Genomic DNA, 27,586 nt, shown 5'->3' on the forward strand with positions numbered 1-27,586 from the left:
CCCGACCGGGAAGAAGCCGCTGGCTGGGGACGTAGTGCGCAAGCCCCAGAGCAGAGAGCAAAGAGCGAAGCTCTCCCGGAAGGCGGGGCCGAAGAGGAGGCCGTACGCATGCGCTGGACTTCTGCGGTCCGGGTAAGGCCTGAGTCACAGATTGTTAGCTGGGAATCTGGCGGGACGCACCAACCGGTGGGTTTGCGTCGGATAGAAATCAACATTAGGGTTCTCCTTCAAATCTCCTTCTCCTTTCTCCATGGAAAAAAAGCCCTCAATTCATCCAGAAATGAATGACAAGATAGCTTTGCGTCTGGGTCACAAAGACTTGGGTTCAAATGCCAACCGTAACTTGTTGTGTAGCCTCAGAAATAATCCTTCTCCTCTCTTGACTCTCGGTTTTCTCATCCATACAGTAGTTCCAATTTTAGAGTATTCCTGTGAGAATGGAATGGGATGATGCTTGTAAAGCACTTAGGACAGTGCCTGACTCATAAATACCTAGTAAAAGTTATTACCCTTGTTATCTTAAAATGGAAATAACTATCTTCCTCAAGACTGCAGGGAATTGTGTGTCAACTATGCTTCCAAAAAAAATAAATGAAAAAAAATTTTTTTTTTTTAAAGAACTGAAGGGAGGTTTCCGTGAGATAAGAGGACTGGGGCAGAACAGGAACTTACCGTTGGTGGTCTCTCTCCGGACAGAACCAGGGGAAGACACCGTGAAGGGGAAAGAAGGACTCAAGTAGTGCAGTGATAGGATCTCTCTCCTATCTGAGAGATGGCCCAGAAAGCCTCTCAAAAATTCACCTTAGCAAAAGGAAAAAAAAAAAAAAAAAGGCTGAATTTCAGCCTGGGACATCATTACACAATATTAAAGTCACCAACAAATACAAGAGGTATCATCCCCCATGTTTTCAAATATGGGATTGATCTCTTAGCTCATACAGGGTAAAAAAAGAACCTTGATACCCAAATGCTCTCTTGCACACACAACACCACAGTTCCAGTGGGGACTTGTTGGAGGCGCTCTGCTAAAGCAAAGTGTGTGAACAAGGTTTGAAAATCCGTTTTCCAAGGTCACCGGGTTAGCTGTCCCCTCCTAAATATTAATCTTCATTTTCACTTTCCTCTTGAGCTCCAGTCTGAAGCACAGCAGCTGTTTGTCTCTCAGACACATAAAACTCAACCTATCTAAAACTGAAATCAACTGGGCCCTCTAAGCTTGTACAGGTTCTATGGAACTGTACCTTTCACTAGTTTAGTGACTTCATTTTACAAGCAGCCGCTATGAATTTCCTTATCTGTAAAATGGGAATGACAAAAGTCCTAACTAACCTCATTGGGTTGTCATGAGGATTAAATGAGTTAATACATATAACTCACATAGAATAGAGCCTGGCACATAGCTAACATTTACTAACATTTACATAATGTGCTTACCACTATTGTGAACAGATACTGATTGAGTGCATATGTATTAAGTTTATCCTAGGCACTGGAGATTCAGTGGTGAAAAAACCAGACAGGGACTCTGCCCTCATGAAACTTACAGTCAAGTTTGACTGAATTTGAAATAGTGGGCAAGTTGGAGTGCAGGGAAATACGATAAGATTTCAAGGACAATGTTGGGGACTCCACTGAGAATGGAGACTCTGAATTTATTGTGATACTAATATAATGGTTTGTGTGATTTTTCTAAAACTGTTAGTTTCAACAGTCAAGATACGGGCACACAAAGAGTAAGCAATTGGTTTGATTCGAAGAAGCAGTTTGTTTGTTTTTTTAATATTTTGTTTATTTATTCGACAGAGAGAGAGACGGCGAGAGAGGGAACACAAGCAGGGGGAGTGAGAGAGGGAGAAGCAGGCTTCCCACTGAGCAGGGAGCCCGATTCAGGGCTCTATCCCAGGACCCTGGGATCTTGACCTGAGCTGAAGGCAGACGCTTAACGACTGAGCCACCCAGGTGCCCCTGAAGAAGCAGTTTTGTCAGACAGGTGTGATGGGGTCAATGAGCTTATGACCTTAGCTTTTTAGAGTGCTTTTTAAAGGGCCACAGAATGGATGGTGGCTACGTATATAAGAGAATTCCAGAAAGGCTCATGTCACTGGCCTGTAGGTCCCAGAACATATGAGATGAAGGTCACTAGTGAAGTAAGGCAGGAAGATGGAGGTTATCCTCAGAGATGGATGTCTTAATAACCTCAGATGAAGAGCCATGTGAGAGTGAGGTCCTTGCTGAAGTAGAATGGAGGAAAAAGTTATTGAAAATGAGACAGGGGCACCTGGGGGCTCAGTCGGTTAAGCGCCAGATTCTTGATTTCAGCTTGGGTCATGATCTCAGGGTTGTGAGATTGAGCCCCTTGTGGGGCTCCATGCTCAGTGTGGAGTCGGCTTGGGAAAATCCCCTCTGCCCCTCTCCCCGCTCTTGCTTTCTCTCTCTCTAAAATAAATAAATAAAATCTAAAACAAGAGAGAGAGAGACAAAGAGTCAAGGAACTGAGATGCCATGTGGACCTCAAAAGCTCCCAGGATGATGGATGGACATAGGGTGAAAAGGAAACCCACTGGGACAGTGTTGGGAAGGTAGGTAGATGAGGAAGAGAGTAGATACACCAATTGCAAGGAGGAGACCATAGTAGAGGCTGGAGGTTCCTTTTCTTTTGGTCTCCAGGACTAGAACAGGGGCAATGGACAGAGGTTCAAAGACACCCATTGGCTGTGTGCCTCCAATAAATTATTTGCTTTCTCTATATCTCATTTCTTTCATCTAGGTTGTTGTGAGGATTCAAGGAGGTACTGTGTGGAGACTGCTTAGAACATTGTCTGGCAGACAGGAAGGGTTCTGTAAATGCCAACTCTTATGGCCTAGCACACCAAGATCGGCAGCAAGAATCAGGGCCCTTATGCATTTGCTTTCCACAATTCCTGCTCAAACCTCAGTTGCCCTATCCCTTTCTACTCAATAAACTCCCCTTCTTGCACCTCCTCCTCCTCTTCCTTCTCCTCCTCTTCCTTCTTCTTTGTGGCTTAAAACAACAACCATTTATTATTTCTTAAGATTTTGTGGGTTGGTGGGCAGTTCTTCTGCCAGTCTTGTCTTTCGGTCGATGGCAGCCAGAATGGTTGGAAGGTCTAAGATGGCTAGAGATGTCACCCAGGGCACCTTGTGGCTCTCTAGTGGCTATCTTAGGTTTCTATACAACATGTGGCAATATTATAAAAGGATAACCCCCAACGTGCTTTCTTTTTTTCAGATGTATTTATTTTTAGTGGGGGAGGGGCAGAGGGAGAGAGAGTCCTGAGCAGACTCCACGCTGAGTGCAGAGACCAACACAGGGCTCAATCTCATGACCCGGAGATCACCACCTGAGCCAAAACCAAGAGTCGGCTGCCCAACTGACTATGCCATCCAGGCGCCCCAACCCCCATGTGCTTTTAAAACACACACACACATACACACACACACACACACACACAGCATTGTAACCATTTCTAAGTATATTCTATTCATTCTTGAAGACCAAATTCATATACTGCTTCCTCCAGGAAGCTTTCCCAGAACACCTCTCCCTATTAGACCACGAAGAGCCTCATTCTCTGTGTTCAATGTTTATCACATTTTCTGTTCTTTCAACATACATCTGTCTCCTTGACAGGCCATAAGGAAAGGAACGTTTGTTATTTCCTTTTAGACTAAAATCTTAAAACACCATAAACACTTGCTAAAATGTGTGTTAAATGAAAAGATGCTCAAAACATGCACATGAAATGAAGCAATTGGAAATCTTATTTTGTAGAAGCAGAATTTGCACATGGAAAATACCACTTTGCCAAGCCTATGACAACAAGCTGAGAGTAAACAGAATGAAAGTAATACTCTTTCAAACCCTGACAGAGCTGTGGGAAAATAGAGGCACCTTCTAGTTGCTCTGCAAATGTGTGTTCTTAATATTTTATATATGTGAATATGTTTCCCTGCTAGTTCCCCAATTTTGGTTTCCTCTCCCTTTTTTTTTTTTTTTTAAGATTTTATTTATTTGACGTAGAGAGAGACAGCAAGAGAGGGAACACAAACAGGGGGAGTGGGAAAGGGAGAAGCAGGCTTCCCGCCGAGCAGGGAGACCGATGTGGGGCTCGATCCCAGGACCCTGGGATCATGACCTGAGCCAAAGGCAGGCGCTTAACCAACTGAGCCACCCAGGCGCCCCTCCTCTCCTTTTGAAATAGATTTTTTTCCTCCCAGAGGGAAAACATAGGCATTTACACTCCTATGGTACAAAGCAATTTCGGGACAACAGTAAATTAGTCAAAAATCCATTCAAACTATTTTAAGGAAGTCCCCAAGAAGTATACAATTTCAGAGCAATATAGTATTTTTTTCAAATTAAAATAACATTTGAATGTGAAGAATTTTTTAAAGCAAATGTATTGTTTATAATAAGGTGAGTTTGAGGGGCACTTGGGTGGCTCAGTCGTTAAGTGTCTGCCTTTGGCTCAGGTCATGATCCCAGGGTCTTGGGATGGAGCCCCGCATCAGGCTCCCTGCTCCGTGGGAAGCCTGCTTCTCCCTCTCCCACTCCCCCTGCTTGTGTTCCTTCTCTCGCTGTGTCTCTCTCTGCCAGATAAATAAATAAAATCTTAAAAAAAAAAAAATAAGGTGAGTTTGGTGGGTGGTAGGGAAGCACAGCATTAACCAACCAGAAAATCTTAAAACAATGCTTTGCAGATATTATTTAAGTACAGATCAGTTCTGGGGGCTCAGCAGAGATTCACTGAGCTTTGTTCTATTGTGTTTTTGTACTGAATATTATTTCTGGTGAGGATCCCTTTTTAGATACTTGGGGTGAAAATGAAACATCTGGCTGGTGTTAGATAGCATCTCTCTGGCTACATTTATATATAATTGCAGTCCTTTCCCCAAATCCGGGCCCTGTAACCAGTTGCTACTAGTATCTTTTCTTGCTCTAAAGGTTAGCTAGTACTGTGAGTGCCAACTCCTAAATTAATTAATGTTAACAGGACTTAGGATAGGGGCGCCTGGGTGGCTCAGTCATTAAGCGTCTGCCTTTGGCTCAGGTCATGATCCCAGGATCCTGGGATCGAGCCCCGCATCAGGCTCCCTGCTCCGTGGGAAGGTTGCTTCTCTCTCTCCCACTCCCCCTGCTTGTGTTCCCTCTCTCGCTGTGTCTCTCTGTGTCAAATAAATAAATAAAATCTTTAAAAAAAAACAAAACAGGACTTAGGATATAAAAAAACAGACTCGTATGTTTTGTCAAATGCAACTTCTAAGAATGCATAATTAACAGTGTCTCCATTAATATACAGTATGTTCAACAGTGAGACACCACTATCATAAATAAAGGTAGACATGGATAAATTTATAATTAAAAATGCATTAGAAATTACAAGCATAATTTATTTACTAATGTGCACTGGAATAAATTTTATGTGTAATATTTTAAAACAGGGCATTAATAAATAATAGTGAACATAAAATGTTTTTGCAGCTAAAAATATTTCAATAAATATTAGTAAGTTAAATGTGCTGCAGAGTTATAATTGCTATGAAGTCAGGTTTATAGACTACAATCACAATGCAGAGGACTGTTTCTTGGGTGTATTCAAAATATCAGAAACAAATGTCTTTCTTCGAAGCTGACAAGTAGGGTATTCAAAGTAGTGCCTGCAAATGTTTTAAAAATAAAAGCTTAGGACATCCAAATAGTGAATAACTGCTCATTGCTTGAGACAGCTAAGATCCTTCTGATCAGTGCATTCAAACCGTATCCACCTGTTTGTTTGTAAACACTAATTTGGAGCAATTTCTCCCACCAGAGAACTCATATAGGTCTTTTTGGAAGCTTTCATTTAAAAATTGACCTTGGCTTGCACTGTGGTTTTGTTTTGTCAAGGGCAAACAATTCCTGGGTGGCAGGCACTGTTCTGAGTGCTCACATATTTTATTGACTCCATGCTCTTAACCACTTCACTCTACTGACTCTATTATTTTAATCTTATTTTATTTCACTTTCTGAGTGTTCACAACATGTGTTTTCGATGAGACTAAGTCTCACAACACACAGCAGTCTTTGTTTGATGTCTCTGAAAAGAGCTTATGTTTCTGTGTAGAGTGGTGGTGGTGGTTTTTTCCCCGCAGGTAGGACCAGCATTGATTAATAGCAATGAATAATTCATCATTGGTTGCACCTTATTCTGTGCCTGGCACAGATATTCCTAATGCCTTTACATCTCTAATCTAATTTAATCCTCACAACAATCCAATAAATAAATACTGTTATTATCCCCATTTAACAAATCACATAACTGACCCTCAGAATGGTGAAATCACTTCCTCAAGATCATACAGCTAGTAATTGGCTGACTTGGAGGCCCCAAGCTGTACACTTCCCCAGTAATAATCAGCAGCCCCTGTTCCTAAAATAACCACGTCCGTTCTCAAAATCATGTTGCCTTCCACGATCTCACAATCCTTTCAGCTATGTTCTCTCCCATTGATAGATAATAAGTCCCTCCTGTTCTCATTTAAGATAATTTCCTCATGTCCTGTCCTGAGTAGACAAGAACTGATGTTTAAAACACATGAGCAATATCTCTTTAGATATTTGAGGATGGCTATTTTGTCCATACCTTTCTTTTCTCCGTGATACAGTATAAGTAACCTCAATTCCTTTAGTCTTCTCTCACATGGACTCTTTCTAAAGCATTCCACCTCCTGAACCACATCCCTAGAGAGTGGTTTCAGATTTTCCTTATCTCAATTCATTATCATCACCTTCAGTGAGCATTTATTAAGTACCTACATGTGCATGTGATCTGTGCTGGACTTTATAGAATCCAGAAAAGCTAAAGTTGCCCTTGAACTAAGATGTCTGGGTCTCCAAATAGTGTTATTTTAAATCCTTCCTGTGATTCTGTCATTTGCTCAGCTCACAGGACTCACTGAGAGACAATCTACTAAACTAGAAGGAACCTGAGCAGAGACATATTTCAGTCATCATAGCATCCCTCGTGACTGACACAGGAGGAACAAAATCATAGATGCTCAGTAAATATTTATATGGCAGTGAATGAGGATTATCACTCAATGATCTGTCCTAGGCTAACACACTCCTCCATACGTGTTGAGTGACCCTACCTAGAATACTTATCTCTGCCTCAATGATCCACGACAACTGTATTATGTACTCAATAATATTTCCTGAGGGGCACCTGGCTGGCTCAATCGGTTAAGCGTCTGGCTCTGGATTTCTGCTCAGGTCATGATCTTGGGGTCCTGGGATCCAGCCTTGCATGAGGCTTCTCACTCAGCGGGGAGTCTGCTTCTCCCTCTCCCTTTGCCCCTCCACACGTGCATGAGAGACAGAGAAAGAGAGAGTGTGCGCACACGTGCAGGGGTAGAGGCAGAGGGAGAGGGAGAAAGAGAATCCTCAAGCAGACTCCCTGCTGAGCACAGAGCCCCACACAGGACCCTGAGATCATGACCCCAGCTGAAGTCAGACACTTAACCGACTGAGCCAGCCAGGCACCCCTAGATAAATAAATCTTAAAAAAAAATATTTCCTGAATGAAAAATAAATGAGGTAAGTGGTTGTTGAAAGAATGTGTGAATATTGTTACCCAAATGACTTTGAGCAAAAACAGTGCCTACAACAATGATGAACAAAGGTTCGCTCAGAAGTAAAAACAAAAACAAAATGGAAAAGCAAACAAATAAAACAAGCAAATAAACAAACAAAAAAACCCCCAGATAGCTTAAAAGCTGAAACCAGCCCACACAGTCTTGGCCCCTGAGGGCTTTTCTGCTTCTCCTGGAAAATTGGAAAGATGTGGCAACTCTGGGTCCACAGCCCACTTGTCAACAATCAGGTGAGTCGTGCCTGCCTTCCTGCTGGGTACTGAGTGTGCTGAAGGCCAGGTAGCAACCACCATTCATCAAGACATTTGTGCTGTAGCTTGCTGCATTGTTTGCAAAACCTGCCTGGCCCTATGGTACTTGAGGTTGAGTGCCTGGTTTGGCTTTAGGAAATAGCCTAAGAACTGATTTCTGCTTTTATATAACAGAAGTATCGATTATGAGGGGGAATAGTTAAAGGGCAAGTCTCAGAACATGCTTCATCTGGGAGAACCTATTCTGTCTGAGTGTGTACAATTTCCAGCAAAATCTGGAGATGATGCTGGAGAAAGGTTTTAGGAAACGGGGTGTGTGTGTGTGTGTGTGTGTGTGTGTGTAAATCATTCATTTTGTTTTCCTGTTCTTTTGCCAAAATCTCAGCACAAAGTGTTGTTTTGAATGGAATAAACCAATTCAAGCTTCAGCTCAGCTGTGTGACCCTGGTAGAAAGAGTCACATCACTTATCTCTGCCTTGGTTTTCCCATTCGGGAAGTGGAATTGATCACATCTACCCACAGGGTCATGTGATGCCATTTCATGAATTCTAAAATGTCCTACATATGTAGGCTGCAAAAGCTGAATACTTTTCCCAGTAAAGTAAATAATAAGTTTTTGAAATATGTGTTTGTCCTTCGGGCTCAATGATAGCAATTTTGAATTAATAATTTTCATTTTGAATAAAAGAGAAAGTCCAGAGACATCTTTATTCTTCCTAGAAAAATAAATTTGCTCGCCATAAGAATGCACCTAGTGCCAAGATGTTGGTTTCCTATACCATTTTTCAGTGAAAGGAACCAGGGCTCCTTGGAGAAATGGCAAATTCTAGGGTTGGGGCAGGAAATGTACAAGATGAACCTGAAGCATCATGTAGTGCCAGAAAGTAAGAAAGTGGTTGGAAAAAAAAAAACCAACTCCATTGATGGAGGTAATTCAAGGGGACACAGGAGCCAACTGAAAGCCAGTGATCAAAGCTGAAAAATTTGAACAACAAAATAAATAAAGTATTATTGGATTATAACTCAAAGTGTAAAATAAATATCCATTACCTCAACCAAGTGATCAAGGATAATATCAACAGTAATAAGTAATGTTGCAAGTATGTACTGTTGATATGATATGATGAAATGGCCCTTTGCCTCTGTGGTCTTCCTCCCTAAAGCCCACAGCTATAGTCCAATCATGAGGAAAAGATCAGATAAATCCCAAATGAGGGACATCCTAAAATAGAACTGACCAGCACTCCTCAAACAGTTAAAGTCGTAATGAACCAGAGAAAGTTCTGGTCAAGAGGAGCCTAAGGAGACCTACTATTGAATGTAATGTGCTATCCTAGGTGGGATCCTGGAACAGAATAAGATATTAACCAAAGGAAATTTGAATGAACTATGGACTTCAGTAATAAACTAGACTGTTTACTAATAAGCTAAACTCAACTAAACTTTAGTTGGTTCCTTAATTTTTGCAAATGTACTATAGCAATGGAAGATGTTATAATAGGGGATACTGGGTACAGGGCATATGGGAACTCTTTTATCTTCTCATTTTTTCTGCAAATCTAAAAAGTATTCTAAAAAATAAATGCTATTGGGGCGCCTGGGTGGCTCAGTCGTTAAGTGTCTGCCTTCGGCTCAGGTCATGATCCCAGGGTCCTGGGATCGAGTCCCGCATCGGGCTCCCTGCTCGGCGGGAAGCCTGCTTCTCCCTCTCCCACTCCCCCTGCTTGTGTTCCCTCTCTCGCTGTGTCTCTCCTGTCAAATAAATAAATAAAATCTTTAAAAAAATGCTATTAAAATTATTTTTAAAATTGCTCATCATTAACTTAAAAACTCCTGCTGCCATTAAAAACTGAGGTAGATCTTTAGGAAGTTAAACAAAGGGTTATAAAACACATATGACAGGATGATAAAAGGTATTTGAAAAGCAGCATATAGAGTGTGATAGCATTTATATTTTGAAAAATACACGCACATACACATACATCTATACATATAGATATACATACATTTCTACATCTCTACAAATGCTTTGGTAGAGGCCGATAGACATTCACAAACAACTGCAGTGACTATCCCTAGGGAAGGATTGGTGCTATAGAGGTATCTGTATTTTTTGGATAATATTTCAAAGCCCGATGTTACTTGCATATCATAAAATAGATTAAGAACATAAACTTTTAAAATGAAAATCTGCTGCCCTCCTCAGGCATAGAAACGGTTCCTGACCCCCAAGATGGATCCCAGACTTGATGCCTCAGTCTCCCTCCCAGGATCAACACAATAGGCAGGTTCCCTACCTCGGATCTCAGCCGGTCACGGCTTCTGTCCTTCCTCGTTAACCTTTGCCTTAAAGATTCCAGGACGTTTTGTGTGATTGATGTGAAGGATCAGATATGAAAACTCCACCAAGAACCCGGTGAAAATTTTACAAGTGATTACCTACCTAGAGTTTTTTATATTTCCCTTCCCCTATTTTCCTGGTTCAAGGGGTTGTCATGAGTTTCTGACCCTGAAATGGTAATAATAATGTTGGCCAACACTTATTTATTCAGCAGCTAAATTCATTAGCACCTGGCGAGGCACTGTCTAGGTGCTAGGGTTAAAATCAGTGACCAAAACAGACAAAAACCCTCCCCTCATGGAACTGACGTTCTAATGGAGGGAGAATGACGACATTGAAAATATAAGTAATACCTAAAATAAGTAAGTGGTATGAGCTATGGAGAAAGATAAAACAGGAAGTCCTGGGATGAGTTACAATTTGAAGTAAATTGGTCAGAAGTGGCTCACTGATTGGTAACGTTTCAGCAGAAACGTAGCTATCTGGAGAATGATACATCCTTAGTGAAGTACTTTTTAAGTATGATGTCTTTGAATCCTCATAATTGCCCTATGAATTAAATATTCTAATGATTCCCATTTTACAGATGGGAATCTAAATTAAGTGTTCTAATGACTCCCATCTTACATCACGGCAGTGATGAGGAAGCTGAGGTTTGGAGCGGAGGGGTAATGTGCACCAAAGCACAGCTAGTAAGGGCAGAGCTGGGTTTGAACCCTCGGAGCCCGGGCCCTTCACCACCACTCTATGCCGTAAGAGATGAGCTGCTTTTCTATGATGTGCCAATGATTAGAGCCCATCTCCCCATTCTTCCAAACCATTAAATGAACGCTTCCTGCCCTCCAGCTGGTGCTTCGCAAGCCCAGGTGGGCAAGTATGCCCAGGGTCAGGAACCCCAAGGCAGACCTATCTTTCTGGTTTGCCCTTTCTCTGCTGCTTTTTTCCTCCTGCCTTCCGACAAGCCTCTTCAAATGGCAGCCCCTTTTAGACTGGCTCTTCTAGTCTCTCTCTGCCCTCCAACCTCACACATAAAAAACCCAGCTCTAGCCAGACCTCACCGCAGTCCCATGGGACTCACTGGAGCCTGGCCTGCTCCTCCTTCCTGGTGGGGATGGGAGTGGGGGAATCTGGCAACTCAGCTGTGACGACCTAGGGACAATTCAGTTTAATGTTTTAATGCTTGTTTAAAGGCAAGTTGGTTGTCTTAACTGGCAAGGTCATTAAAAACTAAAAAAGCATGAACACGTTTGGTGTTAATTTTTCTATGTTATCGGTTCTGGGTATAACACCGGTCACGCTGGCCATTTCGAATGACCTTTCAGGAGGCAGAAAGCAGATGGAAGAAGCATGCTGCTCAGAGGACAAAAGGAAACAATGCCTAGAGAGAACAGTGGAAGGGAGGAGCGGAATAAAGATCAGAACTTCATTAACACAAAGAAAATGGTGAGGTTTGCCTGTGCGGCCTACAGCAGGTCATAAAAATGGAAGAGGAGTTTAAAACTCGGCTTAGAATTTCCCCCTCACATTTATGGAATACTTAAATCTTTTTTTTTTTTTTTTTTTTTTTTTGCATGCACCGTCTCCTTTAATGCTGACACTAGCCCTAAGCAGTAGCTACTATAATTGTACCCACTTCAGAGATGAGGCGCTGAGGCTTAGAGAAGTAAATTGTTCAGGATCACCTGCAGAGAAGGGATTGAAACTCAGGTGTGTACGAAGCTCCAACCCTCAACCACAGCATACCTGTCTGTCCCACAGGAAGACCTCGTGAAGACCAGGTGGGAGAGATGGTGAAAGGGCAAGAAGTTGTACTAATCGCTTTATATTAAACATCCCTTGGAAACACAGACTTTCCTGGGTGTGAATAGTCATCTCCATCCTCCCCCCTTTTCAGGTCCTTAAAAGAATACCCGGAGAGTAAAATGGTTTCTAACGGGAAAGGCCTGATGGTAAACCATAAAACATTTAAGCATCATTAACAAGTTTTCCTATGCTATATTTCATTTTGTTTCAATTTTTCTCATTGGATGTAGATTACCTTATTCTTTTATTTTTAAATTAAAATTTTATTTTTCTCAAAGTAATTGTGCACAGAGATGAAAGGCAAAATAATACTGAAAAGCTTATAACAAAAAGCTCTCATGTTGTGTTTTCTGTTACTTTCTTCTCCATGATTCTGGTCCTCAGGGGATATGATTTGGCTACTAAGTTGTGAGATTTTTTAAAGGCCCACTTTAGTCCCTTTCTATTTGTTTTGGGTTGTTGTGTGTATTTTCAGTGAAAATTGTGAGAATTCACTCTACAGTATTCAGATGAATAATCGCTGGCGGAGAAATATGAAAATGCATTATCTCAACCTGGCATGTGTCTCTTTTTTGGAAATTAAAATTTTATTTTTTACCAAAGTGATGCACAAGATTTGTTTAATAAGCCAAAATAGTTCCAGCTCCAAGTCTGGTGTCTGCTACATCACAGCAGATCTGTCCTCAATAAATGAGGGAAAATCGCAACCATTTTGCACTGACGGGAAGATCCCCGTGGTGCATGATGGCTCGGCAGCATCTGCTTCTTCCCCTCTTGGATACACAGCGGGCAGAGTCAACTTTATAAATCCTATTACAAAAATGGGCATCTTTCCTCAAAGTGTGCGTAAGAATGCATGCTTTCTTAGAACATCCGAGATAAGTGATGAAATACCAAATGAAGCACATTTTTTATTTCTTGCAGTTTGAATAGGGTATAAGAATGCCTTTCCTTTTTAGCAGGATTCTAGGACGGGCCAAATACCTAACTATGGAAATGCTCACACATCCCACAATGAGAGTTGACATGAAAGACTTCGCTTCGTCCTGAACAAGAAACCCCCTAAGCCTTTCCTTGCAGGATTGAAGGTGCCAGGGCTCTTCGGTCACTGGATAATATGTGGTGTTTTGCATCACGAGGGTTGTACAGGGTGCACGCGTGGTCTGTGCAGGGCAGAATCACTGCGGCTACCCAGGAGGATCTTCCTAATCTGGACACGTTTGATCCGACAATGGCACCATTTTCAGTGATTGGGCTATTGTTCTAAAAAAATGTTAAAGGTCTTTAGGGGTGATTTTTGTTCCTCTGATTTTACGGCCTGAATATTCATTTTTAGTTTTCATTATCTTAGAAGATATGGTATAGGATCTGAATCTTTTTTAAATTAATTGCATTGTAAATCAAACGTATTTCTGTAGAATGCACTTACTCATCATTAGCATGCGAGAGTTTCCAGTAAAATATCTTTAGTATTATTTTTATTATTAACATATTTACACTGTCACTCCAGCCCAGCACCCTTTGTGAATCTGTTTTTAAAATAAATATGACCTGATACCAGAGTGATTGGTGCAATAAAAATGCATGATGTGAAATTAATCAAATATGGTCGGGTTCAATTTATAAGGGACACATTAAGAAAAATTATTTCTTGTTCGGGTATGCCAGTCTAGTGAATCAAACAGAGCTGTGTATATTTCAGCAAGATACATGTAAAATCCATTCATTCAACAAACATTTATTATGCATTTACTGTGTGCATCACAGGGGATAAAAATCAAGCTGAGCAAACAAGAAATTCACACATGAAACAACTGAAGACCGTAAGCAACTGCATAATTGTGGAATATATGTTGAATATCCCAGGATTCCAGAAACAAAAGCTTAAGTAGCAGCGGTATGGTGCCCCGGTTAAGGGTTTGGGCTTCTGGATTTATTTCAGTTTTTTTTCAGGAAGTGGTCATTAATTTTTGTGTGAAAAAATGAGAGCAGAGAGGCATAATTCATTGTGAAGATAGGTTTTATATTCTGTATATGTGAAGGAAATAAATTTCTAATGCAATAAAATAAAGAGAACAGAAAAAAGAAAAAACCCGGCTTGGTCTTCAGAGTCTGACAGATACGGGTTCAAATCCCAGCTCTGCTACTTATTAGCTGGGTGACCTTGGGCAAATTCTTTCATTTTGTTGAGCCTTGTTTTTTTAATCTATAAGATGGAGATGATAACATTTTTCTCATAGAATTGGTGTGAGAATTAAGTGAGACAATGTCTTCAGTCAGCATTCATGAAATATGTTGTCATAGTAGGGCTGGAGACAGTCAAAGAAGCTGTCTTCGGAGCTGTTATTGTCAAAGTTGTTGGCAAGGATGAATTGTTGGAGACCACATTCCAGGTGAAGGAGACCGTATGGATGAAGGCAAGAAATTGGGCTGGAAACCAAGCATTCCACTCACTTCTAGGGATGGGGTTCTGCTTTCTTCCTACTAGGGCCAGTTGGGTAGAGACAAGCCAAGGATTTGCCAGAGAAGCAGATGAGAGGGCTTGAGGATGATATCTCTATCCTTAAGGTGGCTTCAAGATGAAGAATTTCTAGACAAATAAGCAGAAGCATCCGTGAAGAACATCTGCAATCACTAAGACTTAGCGGAATGGAATGCAGGACCCAAATTGGAAGCATCTTGAAAGCTGGGGCTTCCCCTGCTTTCTTTCACACTGTACCCTACAGCCTCGCACAGGGCCTTGTCCAAGGGAAGCTATCAATAACTACTTGATTAATGAATGAATAAACTCCTATGTTGTGTAAAAGACAAACTATCATTTACCTGCTAGCAATGTAACCTCAATCCCTGTGTTTCTATTTCCTCAACTGTAAAACAGGATAAAAGTACCTATCGACCTCACAGTGCTGTTATGAACATCAAATCCATTACTATTTGTAAAGTGCTAAGAACAGTGCCTGGCACATGGTCAGTTTTATATCCGTGTTTAAATAAAAAACACATATCACTGTTAAAGTGTAGTGTGAGGATTAAATAAGAAAATACTTGAAGAAAACAAGTATTTGTGGTGGGAAGTAGAGAAGGAAGAACCTGCCAGACCATGTAATTAGCCCACCCCAAGCAGGTTCAGAAGTACCCAGCCCCAGACCCAACAGGATCTGATGCATCTAGGATTTGAGCCAGCATACAGAGGGCCTGGGGGAACCCTGGACCTCCTTGTCCTCCTGTTGTCATCTCCCTTTCCCAAACCCACTGGTACCAGATTACACCCTTAGTCCAAGACTCTGACCTGGGTCCCACACTGCCAGCCCTGCCAGCCTACACTACTCCAGGGTTTTATATGGCCATAACCTATCTTTGTACTCATAGCCAATAGCTGAAGTCTTATTTCCATTGAGATAGAATATCTCCCCATCCCTTCCAACCCTCTTCCCTTTCCTTCTCAGAATGAAAATGCTGCTTCCCAGAAATCTGATTGCCCTCACCTATCAGAGAAGACCTCTTGGCTGTCAACTCAAGATGGGTTGGACCTGGGGAGGGGGGCTGGGTGGCTCAGCCAGTTAAGCATCCGACTCGATTTCAGCTCAGGTCATGATTTCAGGGTCGTGGGATCAAGCCCTGTGTGGGTGTGGAGCCTGCTTGGGATTCTCTCTCTCCCTTTCCCCTCTCCCCATTCCCACCCCCACCCCCGCTCACGGTCTCTCCCTCCCCCAAAAAAAGATGGGTTGGACCAGGGCTCACCATGCCCATTGGACATTATTGTTCAGATGGCTGCTGACCCTCCTTGGCACTAGCCTCCAGATTAGTGAGCCCACTGAGCCCAAGTTCTGCCAACTCATTAATTCATTCATCTATTCATAAATTAATTCACATATTCATATAACTAATGGTAACTCAGTGCCTCCTCTATGCCCAGCACATAGGGCTGGGGAGACTGAGATCATTCACTCAGCATCCCTGCACTCAGAGAGCTCATAGCCTAATCAGGGAAAGAGATAACTGACAATGCAGGATAATTAAGCGAAAAAAAGAGAAATATGCACAAGACAGGAGAGAGAAGGAAGAGATTTATCTGGGAGAATCAGAGAAGCTTTCCCAGAAAAGCGACATCTGAGATGGATTCTGAAGGAAGAACCAGAGAAATAGAACCATGTCAGACTGAGGGGTGGAAAGGCACAGAAGGATCAGAGTGAGGAGTAGGGCTGAACTATAAGGTGGGGGAGAAGCCTGGAGTGGAGGGCAGAGGCCAGACAATGGAGGGAGTTGAACATGGGGCCAAGGAACTTAAACTTTGTAATTTTGGTAAAAGAGAGGAATGGGGGGACCCTGTGTTCTGCCCTGGCCCCCCCCCCCCCGCCCCCCATGCAATCCCTCTTCACTGAAGGGTTTGTTGCCCTGGTTGTAGGGAGTGCCACCTGGAGGCAGTCTTCAGCTGTCAGGTCCCTTTAGGAATGGCCTCAGCTGTGGAGAGCCACCTCACTCAAGGTCATGGCCTTCCCTGGCAGGGAAGCCGGCATCCTATAACTGGTGGGTGCCAGAAGATAATGGCCCAGGTCTCTTGACCTAACTCAGGACAACTCTGCAGAGCCATTCCAGTTCCCATGGGGTCCACCAAGACGGTCATTAGTTCTACACTGAAGTTCAGCTTCCCCCTGTGCTCCCTCCTGCTTTCTTCCCTTCTTTCCCTTAGGAATTGCTACCAAGGGCAGCATCACCCTAGGCAAGAACCCCATCCTCTCTACTTTCTCAGAGCTTTATTCATTGGGGTCCACCTCTCCATTTCTCCTACTACAAGCTCCTACTTATGAGGCATTTAAACATTTTTCAATCTCTTTCAGATCCCCTAAGAGTCCCCAACCCCACATTGCCCTCCAGCTCCTGCCCTTTCTTTCCTCTGCTGGACAGCTGAATTTCTCCAAAAAGCTGTCTACTAACCTCCACCACCACCTCCCCCCACGTCTGCATTTCTCTCACCAGTCATTCCTCTGACTCCATCAAGCTTCCGCCACACCCCCTAACTCCACTAAGACAGTTCTCACTAGGGCGCCAATGCTTGTGTCATTAAATCCAGGGAACACCTCATAGACCTTAACTCAGTTGATCTTTTGACCTCTCTCTCCTTAAAACACTCTCGGTTTCTGTGCTGCTGTGCTTTCCTAGTCTCTCTCCCACGGCAAAGTGTCCTATTGGGCTCCTTTGTTCTCCATCTGTCCCTAAGTTATTGGTGCTCCGTCACAGACCCTCATTTTTCTCATTGCTCACAATCTCCCTGTGTGATCTCGTTAACTGTCACAAGTGCTAATACCGTTGAGATGTTAATAATTCCTAAACCTCTCCTTCTGGTCCCACCACTCTCCTCAGCTTTAGAAGCCCGGGTGCCCACTGCACCTCACCCCTGGTCCTTCTGCAGGCTCCACAGGCTCCGTGTGCACACTGAACTCATCCTCCTCCCCTCAAACCTCCAGCTCCCCTCAGTGTCTCTGCCTCTACCTTTCCCCCGTTCTTCCCAGCCAGATTACCTAGGCCCCCTTGATCACACCCCACCCAGCTCCATCTTGGAGCTTAACCCTCTTCCTTAACTTCTGATGCAGATGTACACATGATTCAAAATTAAACCATCTGCCAGGATCCAGGTTATAGTTGTCCAGTCAAGACTGTAGGGCTCTTGAATGACTCCCAGACACCATGAGAACCAGAAATTGGAAACCCTTCAGAACCCTGGGAGATGTCCAGCTCCCTGCCCACCCTCTCCCCAATCCCCATCCCTTCCCAGGTCACACCCTTTCTCCTTTCCTGAATGTTCTGTTTACAAGTGGCTTTCTCTACTTCTCCTCTGCTGTTAACACAACTGACCCAGAGTTCTGGAGGTTATAGCCCCAATTCAAGTAGCCAGCAAACAAATCAGGGTCTTCCAGGTGCAAGGGCAAGTCCCCAGAAGAGAGGCTGATTGGTTTAGCTCTGGGCAAGTGCTCATCCCTGGCCCAATAAGCTGAGGCCAGGAGGGTTGGGCCCTGGGGTAGGAAATGTGGGTTTGGAGACTCATGGGGGTAGGTGTGAGGTTCAAGAGGAAGAGAGGTCTTATGCTAGGTAACTAAGACATGATTTTTACTGCCCTGAATAATCACAGTTGTCCGAAATTCCTGAGCATTATAAAATTTCATCTTAGGCAAATATCTAACCTGTTCTGCCTGTATGTCTATCTTATGGTTTGGTGAAGCATCATTTACTTACTTCACCTCCTCTCTTCTTTCCACCTTATTGTACTAATGAGCAATAACATCGTAGGAAGAACGTTATAAGAAAAATAATTCATGAACTCATTTCTAAAAAATAAAATCTTAAATATATATTTGAACAGTACTTTCCCCTGTAACACAAAATTATTACTTATAGTAATAAAATAAAAGGCGTTATGAGTCCATTTTAATTGTTTCTGCATTAAAATCTGACCTAGACATTCAAAATGGATGATAATCAAAAATATCTAGTTGCTTCTGACAGAAGCAAGTTTATAACCTGTGTATAAGTTCTTAGAAAATAGTATCACCAGAAAATCTTTGATGGCCCCCTTATGGGTAAAAAAAAATAATTTTGGAAAATTTATTTTCAGATCAGCATATTGGAGCATAATTCTTAAAGAAACTTTTACTTTAAATCAGTTTTATTGTAAGCCTAGAAAAGAAACAGGACTAGGAGATGAACCTAGTGTTGACAAGAAGCTGGTGAGAGAAAAAGAAATATACTGTGGGACCACTTGTTTTTAAGAAATGAAACTCTGGATTTATGCACCAGTTTCAAAAAATCTCTCTAGGCACACTGTTCAGAAGCTATTTGCATCTTCTCTGAAGTTTTCAGTATGTTTCAAATACAAGCAGATTCCTTGTTTCAAGATAGTAATTTTTTGATACTCTATTCATTTATTTAACAAAATATTTTTCAAGCATCGATTATATATAAGGTTGCTCAGGTGTTGAATGTCAAAAGATCTTTTCTTTAAGAAACAGAGTATACAAGATACATTTCTAGAAGTCATATTAAAAGGTACATATTACTGCACATTAAGAGGTCCCCGGTTCATATCTGGGTGCCCCCTCCTAAACAAACAAACAAACAAACAAATAAATAGTACATATTTACCCTCATGCACTGTTGGTTGGAATGTAAAATGGTATAGCCTCTATGGAAAGCAGTAAGGCAGTTCCTAAAAAAATAAAAATAGAATTACTATATGATGCAGCAATTCCACTTCTGGGTATGTACCTGAAATCACTGAAAGCAAGAATTCAAACACTTGGACACCTATGTTCATAGCAACATTATTCACAATTGCTAAAATGTGGAAGCACCCCAAGTGTCCATCAATGGATGAATGAATAAACAAAATGTGGTACATACATATGAGGAAATATTATTCAGCCTTAAAAAGGAAAGGGATTCTGACACATGCTAGAGCATGGATGAAACTTGAAGACATTATGCTAAGTGAAATAAGCCAGACAAAAAGGAACAAATGCTGTATGATTCTACATATATGAGGTACCCAGAGACAGAAAATAGAATGGTGGTTTCCAGGGACGGGGAAGGAGGGGGTTTGGTATTTAGTGGGGACAGAGTTTCAGCTTGGAAAGATGGTTACATACCAATGTGAATGTGTTTAATACCACTGAACATTTAAAAGCGGTTAAACTGATAAGTTATGCGTATTTTATCACAATCTAAAAGAAGGTAACATTTATAAGAACCCATAATATACATATTGGGGACTCAAAAAGGAAGGATTTTACTTCCTTTGGGGGCTTGTAAGAGACTTTCTTGAGGTGACATTAGAGCAGGGAGGGAACATATATGGTGGAAAGGGTCAGAAGTCTCCAGTCCCAATTCCACTGTCACTTAATAATGGTGTGACTTTGGACAAGTGACATAACCCCTCCAAAGGTAGTGTGGCATGGGGGTTATTTACAAGGATGCCGAGCCAGATGACCTGTTTGAATCATAGTTCATTTACCCGCCTTGTGAACTTGGTCAAGTTATTTGACATCTTTAGGTCTCAGTTTCTCCAACTATGAATGGGGAGGTTAATGCCCAACTCATAGTGTTTTGAGGGTTTAACTAGATGAAGTATGAGAAACCATTAACATGGGGCTACCACAATCTAAGTGCTCAGTAAGTGTAAGCCGCTATTACTTTCTGAACCTTATCTATAAAATGAGGTTAATATTACTTGTCTTAAAATATTTGAGTTATTTTGAGGATCAGTAAGACACAGTATGCGAAAGAAGTTGAACAGCATTTTTGAAGATGGGTAAGACTGGGGCATGCATTCCTATTAAAGGGAACAGCATGACCAAAAGGCAGGAGGCCAGAAAGTGTGGGACAATAGGAGCGATGAGAACATTGAATGTATGAAAAAGAATAGTGGGAAATAAGACTGGAGACATAGAACTAGGGTAGTGTATAGAGGACCTTGAAGGCCTGGCCAAGAAGCACATTGCAAAGGTAGATCCCATGGAATGTAAGTGAGAGAAAGAGGGCAAGGATCACACCATGATTTGATTTGTCATTGAGAATTAAATTTGGAGGACGGGTTAGGCTGCCTTTAAGACGACGCCCACCTTTGCCCGTATGAGCCCTCCACCTTCTACTTGGTTTGCCAATGACTGCCTTCTCACTCTATTCTCACGTGGCAGAGAGAGGAAGCTCTGGTGTCTTTTCCTCCCTTTATAAGAGCACTAATCCCATCATGGGGTCTCCCCCTTCATGATCTCATCAAAACCTAATTACCATCCCCAAAGACACACCTCCTAATGCTATCACATTGAAGGTATGGCTTCAATGTATGAATCTGGGGGGAGGTGCAAGTATTCAGTCCATAACAGCTCCCAGTGATCCTTCTCCCTGATATTCATGTTCTGTGTAATCTTCTCCCCTGGAGCGTGGGTTGGATTTAGTACCTTGCTTCTAATAGAGAACACAGGAAAAGTGTCAGGAGATTGGGACACACAAAAGACTGACCTCCATCTTGCTTGTTCTCTGGCTTTCTCACTCTTTTCAGAGCCTGCTGCTATGTTGTGAGCTGTCCCCCACAGAGACTCCATGGGTCAAGGAACCGATGTCTCTGGCCAATAGTCATTGAGCACCTGAGGCCTGCCAACAGCCATGTGAGTGAGCTGGGAAGTGGACCTTCCCCCTGATGAGCCTCGAGGTGACTACAGCCCCGGTTGTCACCTTTGACTGCAGCCTCATGAGAGACCCTAAGCCAGCGGCACCCAGCTAAGCTGCATCCAAATTCCTAACACACAGAAACTTAGTCTAAGATAATGTTTGTTGTTTTAAGCCAAAAAGTTTTGAGGTAATTTATTATGCAGCAATAGATAATTAGTGCAGAGCCCAATAAGATTGCCCTCACCTCAGATGCCAGTCAAAGTTCAAGGTTCCCCAGACCAGCTGTACTTCTCAACTGGCTACAAACTTGGGTATTCCAAGTGACCCCCTCAGGTTCAATAATTCACTAAATGACGAAGAGCTCTGAAATGATTATGGTTTTATTATAAAGGATATAAATCAGAACCAGTCAAATGAAAAGACATGTAGGTCAAGGTCTTAGTGGGTCCCGAATGCAGAGCGTCTATGCTCTCTCCCTGTGTTGTTGGAGCACATAATTTTTCTGATACATCAATGTGTTCCCCAATCAGGAAGCTCCACTGAGCTTTGGCGTCCAGAGTTTTTATTAGGGTTTCATTACATAGGCATGACTGGGTCGTTCATTGCTCACATGATTGAACTCAATCTCCAGCTTCCTTGCCATCCTGGGAGAATGAAGTGGCTCAAAGCCCCAACCCTTTAATTACATGGTTGGTCTTTCTGGTGATCAGTCTCTATCCTGAGTCTTCTTGTTAGCATAAACTCAGGTGTGATCCAAGGGGTTCATTAATAAAAGAGATACTCCTCTCACTTGGGAAATTGCAAAGGTTACCTCCTAGGAACCCAGGGCAAAGATCATGCAATTTTTTTTTTTTTATTAGATAACATCTTCCAACCTGTAGGAGCTCCTACCATGTACCAGGCACTATGCTAGGCTATTCTTCCCTCCATCATTCCTTTATGTAATTATAGTGCTAGATCAGCTTTGCTGTAAGTAGCAGAAAACCCAAACCAATAGGAATTTAAAAATAGGAATTAAATTTTCTCACATAACTAGGAACCTGGGAGTAAGCAATTACTTGTTGTGTTCAGATAGTCAACAATATCTGCAGGCACCTAGGCTTTTCCTGTCTTTCTTCCCCACTTACCATGTTTATTTTTGTTTTTAATAAATGTTTTATTTTGGAATAAAAGAGTAGTACAGAGTTCTCTAATACCTTCCACCCTGTTTCCCTATTATTAACATCTTATGTTAATATGGTGCATTTGTTACAATTAATGAACCAATAGCTATACATTATTATTACTTTTCTTTTTAAAGACTTTATTTCTTTGACAGAGAGAGACACAGTGAGAGAGGGAACACAAACAGGGGGAGTGGGAGAAGAAGAAGCAGGCTTCCCGCTGAGCAGGGAGCCTGATGCGGGGCTTGATCCCAGGACCCCAGGATCATGACCTGAGCTGAAGGCAGACACTTAACGACTGAGCCACCCAGGCATCCCACGATACATTATTATTAACTAAAGTCTATAGCTTACTCATATGTCCTTAATTGCTACCTAATACCCTTTTTCTGTTCCAGAATCTAATCCAGGATACCATTTTTAGTCGTCATATCTCCTTAGACTCTTCTTGGTTATGATGGTTTATCAGATATTCTTTGTTTTTGGTGACCTTGACAGTTTTGAGGAGTACTAGTCAGGGATTTTACAGAATATCCCTCAATTGAAATTTATTTAATGTTTTTCTCATGATTGGACTGGAATTATGGGTTTGGAGGAGGGAGACCACAGAGATAAACCACCAAACTCTGTTGATTTTTATCCTCATATTGTCACCTCATTATCACAAGATGGCTGCCACTGCTGCTCCAGAATCAGAATCACATTCAAAGGGGGAAAGAGGTAGAAGGAAGGAGAAAAGAGCCATGTCTGTCTCTTATTTTTAATAGGAAAGTCATCCCATCATCCCTGTGCCTTGAAAGCTCAGAAGGCAGGGGATAGGATGTTCATAGTTGACTTAGTCCTTAATGGAGACTGAACACATTGCCATAGGAATAAAATCACAGTTCTATCAGCATGGAAGGAAGTGGGCAAGCAACTGACAGTGTCGGGTCTAAGTGCCTACTGTGTATGCCACTGCATTGTATTAGGTGCTATGAGGGATGAAAGAACAGAGAGATGGGGCTTTCTATCAAACTTCCCAGAAATTATGTATTTCAATAAATATTCTCTTTTAAGGACCACATCGTAGAAGGGTGCACTGTTAGCCCACTGATTCTTTGGTTGCTCAAAGAAAGCCTCAGAAGATGAAGATTTGTCACATGTCACATGTGCCAGCAACTGTAAAGACCACTTCTGAAGAGTCATTTCTATAGTGACGGAGCAATGATATGTTTGTGAGTAAGTATCTAGTCAGTTTCTCCAAAGTGACATCTTTCTTAGCTGTCCAAGTTTTGTTGTTGTTGATGTTGTTTTTTTTTTTTTTTTAAGTCAAATCAACCATGTTGTAGTCACACCTCAAAATACCTTGCCCTTAACATGCTTATGAACTAGATGAGAAAACTAACAGGTGAATTGGAGAGCAAACAACACAGGACTATTTAGTATGGTAGTAAGTTACACATTTCAGGCAATATGTTCTGAGAGTTTAGAGCAGATGAAGATCAGCAAAGATAGGCATGGTAGGAAAGGTGGGCAGCGAGGCAAAGTCCTAGGTGGCCATGGAGGATGGCCTGGCTGGGCTTCGTCTGCATTTCCCTCCTCCATTGCCATGAGACCCAGATTCCTCTAAAAGAGTTGCTTATCTTCCTTTTATTAAGTACTAATTACTTATTTTCATTAATTTACAGTTCACCTGTTAAGGCCTGGTGGTTTTTACTTAGTAACCTTGATTAAATGACATAAAAAGTTTTTTTATTTTTATTTATTTATTTCACAGAAAGGGAGAGAGAGAGAGAGAACAAGCAGGGGCAGCAGAGGGAGAGGGAGAAGCAGGCTCCCCGTTGAGCAAGGAGCCCAACGCAGAACTCGATCCCAGGAGCCTGGGATCATGTCCTGAGCCAAAGGCAGATGCTTAACCAACTGAGCCACCCAGGCGCCCCTAAATGATGTTTTTTTGCACAGTGTTTTATAGGGCAGGCTTTGCAGCCACACAGATCAAGATTTGAATCCAAGGTCCAGCACTTACTGGCTTTGTGGTCTTGTGTCACTTCCTTACCCTCTCTCATTCTGTTTCCTTGTTTAATAATAACCTGACCTAGACAGGACAGGGCTGTTGTAAGACTGAAATAAGATGAAATAAGGGGAGCACAGAGCACAATGTCCCACCCTGAGAGAGTGCTCAATAATGGCATCTGCCGTGACGATCACCACATTGATGACAGAGGCAATGGTGATGTTAATATAAACCTATGGAAAGGGATGGATATGAGAGAGCCCCTACTTGGTTTTCACCATTTTGTCACTGTTAACTTTACATGAATGTACACTCACCAAGAGTAAATTACATTTCCCTTGACTTTTTAATAATCAGTGCCTTAGAAAGAGCAAAGATGGATTCAGGTACTTAGGGAGGTTCTATTCTATTATCTGTGAAGGCACCAAACCACGTGACTCAGATTGCTGAGCGGAGACAAGGCAACATCCTACACGAGAAACTGGCAAAGGCACAAGAGATCTTGGAACATGTGCAATTAATTGACACTGTTTATTGGGGCTTGGAAACTAATCTAAAAGAATTTACACTTTAAATCAATGGTGACTGTCAATGAGCCTATGAGGGAATCCTCGCTAGGACCCTCTGGCTTTTACTGCAACTCATATTGATAATAAGAAAAAGAGAAACCTCCCAAGCAGAAGGTCAATCTAATCCAATCACTTAATGCAGAATTATGATACCAAATTTCCACATCACTGAATGACCATGGGTTTAGAGGTGTGTGCCATAAAATAGCTGCGGGTGTTAGACATTTAACAAGTTGTTTTATTCCTAATTGCTGGCATTTGCTTAACGGTTTTCTTAATTCTAATTTATGTTTTTATGTTCCAGTTTGCTTACATAGCCCATAGTTCCCAATTGCCTTTATTTGCTTAAGTGTTTCTTTAATTTTATTTACATTTTTATATATGTTGCTTTGCTTACATAACTCATTGTTTTGGACCGGGCTAGAAATAACCATAAATCCCCATTGCTAATTAGCTTCATCCTCATGACTGATTAGTCAAGATTATAAGCCTAGAAGGGCAGGAAGGTGGCCTGATAGTGAGTCACAGGATCAATGAATTTTAGAGCTGGAAGGAATTTAGAGCTTAAGGCATCTTTCAGATAGAGTTCTGTGGTTTTACATCTTCAGCATTAAAGAATTGCGAGAAAGACTGGCTGTTTGCTCTTGCTCCTTCATGCAAAAATGTAGAAGGATTTAGTGACAGCTTTGAAAAACAAGTTAAGAATAAAGAGAAAGGCCAATCAATGATGACTATGAGTAACCCATAATGGGGGCTTGAAAGAAGAATCAGAAACTTGACATATGAATGGGCTATAGAAGAGCAGAGAATATTAATGAACATGAGGGGGCTTCTTTGGAAGTAAGTAGAGTGGATTGTTTGGAACTCCCTCTCCAGCAGCTGTGCAGTTTGTAAAGATTTTAGCTTGCCTAACTGTAAGGTTAGCTATTAGCTTTGCAGTGGGGAGTATTTAAAAGTACACACAACATATGAAGGAAAGAACCTGGAACCGAGTAGCCTGCTTCATTCCAAGAATCCATCTGGCATGTAAAGAACTGCTTGTCCTACATTAAACCCTGCAGAGTAAGAGCCATTTTTCATATCTCATACCCCTATTTTTGGTTTCAAATAAGACAGCTTACTGTGTTTGGGGAAGGAATAAGACTTTTCAGAACCACCTAACCAAAGGACCCAACTAGAATGAGCTCTGTGAATCTCAAATGGAGAAAACATGTTGAAGCTGTTTGGGAAATCAGGTTAAGAGAAAGCTCAAGCGTCCACACGGGCCGGAAGTCTAGATCCCTAAATAATGTGAGCCTTTAGTCATTTGTAGACAGAGAACAATGGAAGAAAAGGTGTTAGGGATATGAAAATCTGTGACTGGGGTCCCCAACATTAAATGACTCATGGTGATGGGGTAAGTTGATAAGTGAAATCCAGTCTATCCTTAAGTAAACATATCTTTGTAATACAGAGCTCGTTTTTTGCAGCTTTGGTCCATCTGGAGGCAGCTAAAAGCAAACCCTGCCAAAGGAGTAATCCCTGGATTACCAAGAATTGCAGAGTGTGTGAAGTGTTGTAAGGCTGGAATTGGTCCTGTATGTCAGGCCCTTTCCCTCCTCCCGGAGCCACTTCCCTGTGACACATTTTCTTATGCTCCCCTTTCAAGAGAAAGTGTACAGTACTCAGATCCGCTCAGAGCAGACACGAAGCATGCGGGACAACAGGCTCCCACCTTACCTGGTCACCTCTTGAGGGACAGCGCAAGGCCTGAGCGCTGGCGCCAACTCCAAGCAGCGCCCTCTCGGTTACTATGGTGATCTCGGGAGGGGCGGGGCCACCATCCGCCGCTTCCCCGCCTCTGCCCAGGACATTTCGAACGCTCCAATTGGGACAGCGCTTTCTTGCCTCTGTCCCGCCCCGTTCGGCTCCTAGCGCATTACGATTGGCCTGGGACGAGCAGCCGGAACCCTGAGGGTACCACCTCCTGACGGGAAGAGCGGGAAAATGTACCAGGCGCTGTCCTAGGCGTGAAGCTCGCGGCGCTGCGGGGAAGCACATGGGTGGCTTTGGAACGAGTTGCTCCGTGTCCCATACACAACTCCTCGCACCCATGACTGTTAACACTAGAGATCAGGAGCCGCGGTGCGGGCACAGCGTTTGCGGGTCGGGGCGGCCTGTCCCGCGGGCCGAGGACGCGACCAGGCGTGAGGATCCGGTGGCGCGCTCTCGAGCGCTGGGGATCAGAGGCCAGAGAAGGCCGGCCGCAACTCGGGGGCGGTGCCAGTGGCGGCGGCGGGAGGCGCAAAGCCCAATGAGCGCGCGCACCGCCCTCGGGGGCGGAGCGTGCGGAGCGCTCCCCGCCCTCCCTCTCGCCCCCGCCCCTCCCCCCGGGCGCTGGGGCCGCAGTGAGTGAGTGGCACTGGCAGCTTGTCAATCCCTCAGCCGAGCGGCCTTCGAGCCCGGTCCGCGGCGGCTGCTGGCAGGGTGCGCGGCTCCGGCAGTGGCGGCGGCGACTTCTCCCGCCCCATCAATCTGCTGTCCGCCCGGCGCGCGCCCCGCCGGGGCCCTCCATCGGGCTCCGCGCCCCGCTGCGCCGGCCCGCCCGCTCCCAAACTTTCCTCCTCCGCCCCCTTCGCTCCCCTCGGCCCGCCCGCCGGCCTCCTCCGCC

At 42.9% G+C, this 27,586-nt stretch overlaps 2 long non-coding RNA genes across 2 annotated transcripts; one reads left to right on the plus strand and one right to left on the minus strand.

The window, feature by feature from the left end:
- The first annotated feature begins 16 nt into the window (after positions 1 to 16).
- Positions 17 to 13,653, plus strand: LOC118548750 (uncharacterized). The gene is made up of 3 exons (XR_013443846.1): positions 17 to 132; positions 11,569 to 11,689; positions 13,009 to 13,653. It is a non-coding gene; the product is annotated as an uncharacterized LOC118548750 (long non-coding RNA).
- Positions 13,653 to 27,156, minus strand: LOC118548791 (uncharacterized). Its single transcript, XR_004923749.2, has 3 exons — positions 26,656 to 27,156; positions 19,187 to 19,250; positions 13,653 to 14,639 (listed from the first exon to the last, which is right to left on the minus strand). It is a non-coding gene; the product is annotated as an uncharacterized LOC118548791 (long non-coding RNA).
- Positions 27,157 to 27,586: the final 430 nt, after the last annotated feature.

Source organism: Halichoerus grypus, chromosome 14, assembly GCF_964656455.1.
Source record: "Halichoerus grypus chromosome 14, mHalGry1.hap1.1, whole genome shotgun sequence".
Classification (NCBI taxonomy): Eukaryota; Metazoa; Chordata; class Mammalia; order Carnivora; family Phocidae; genus Halichoerus; species Halichoerus grypus.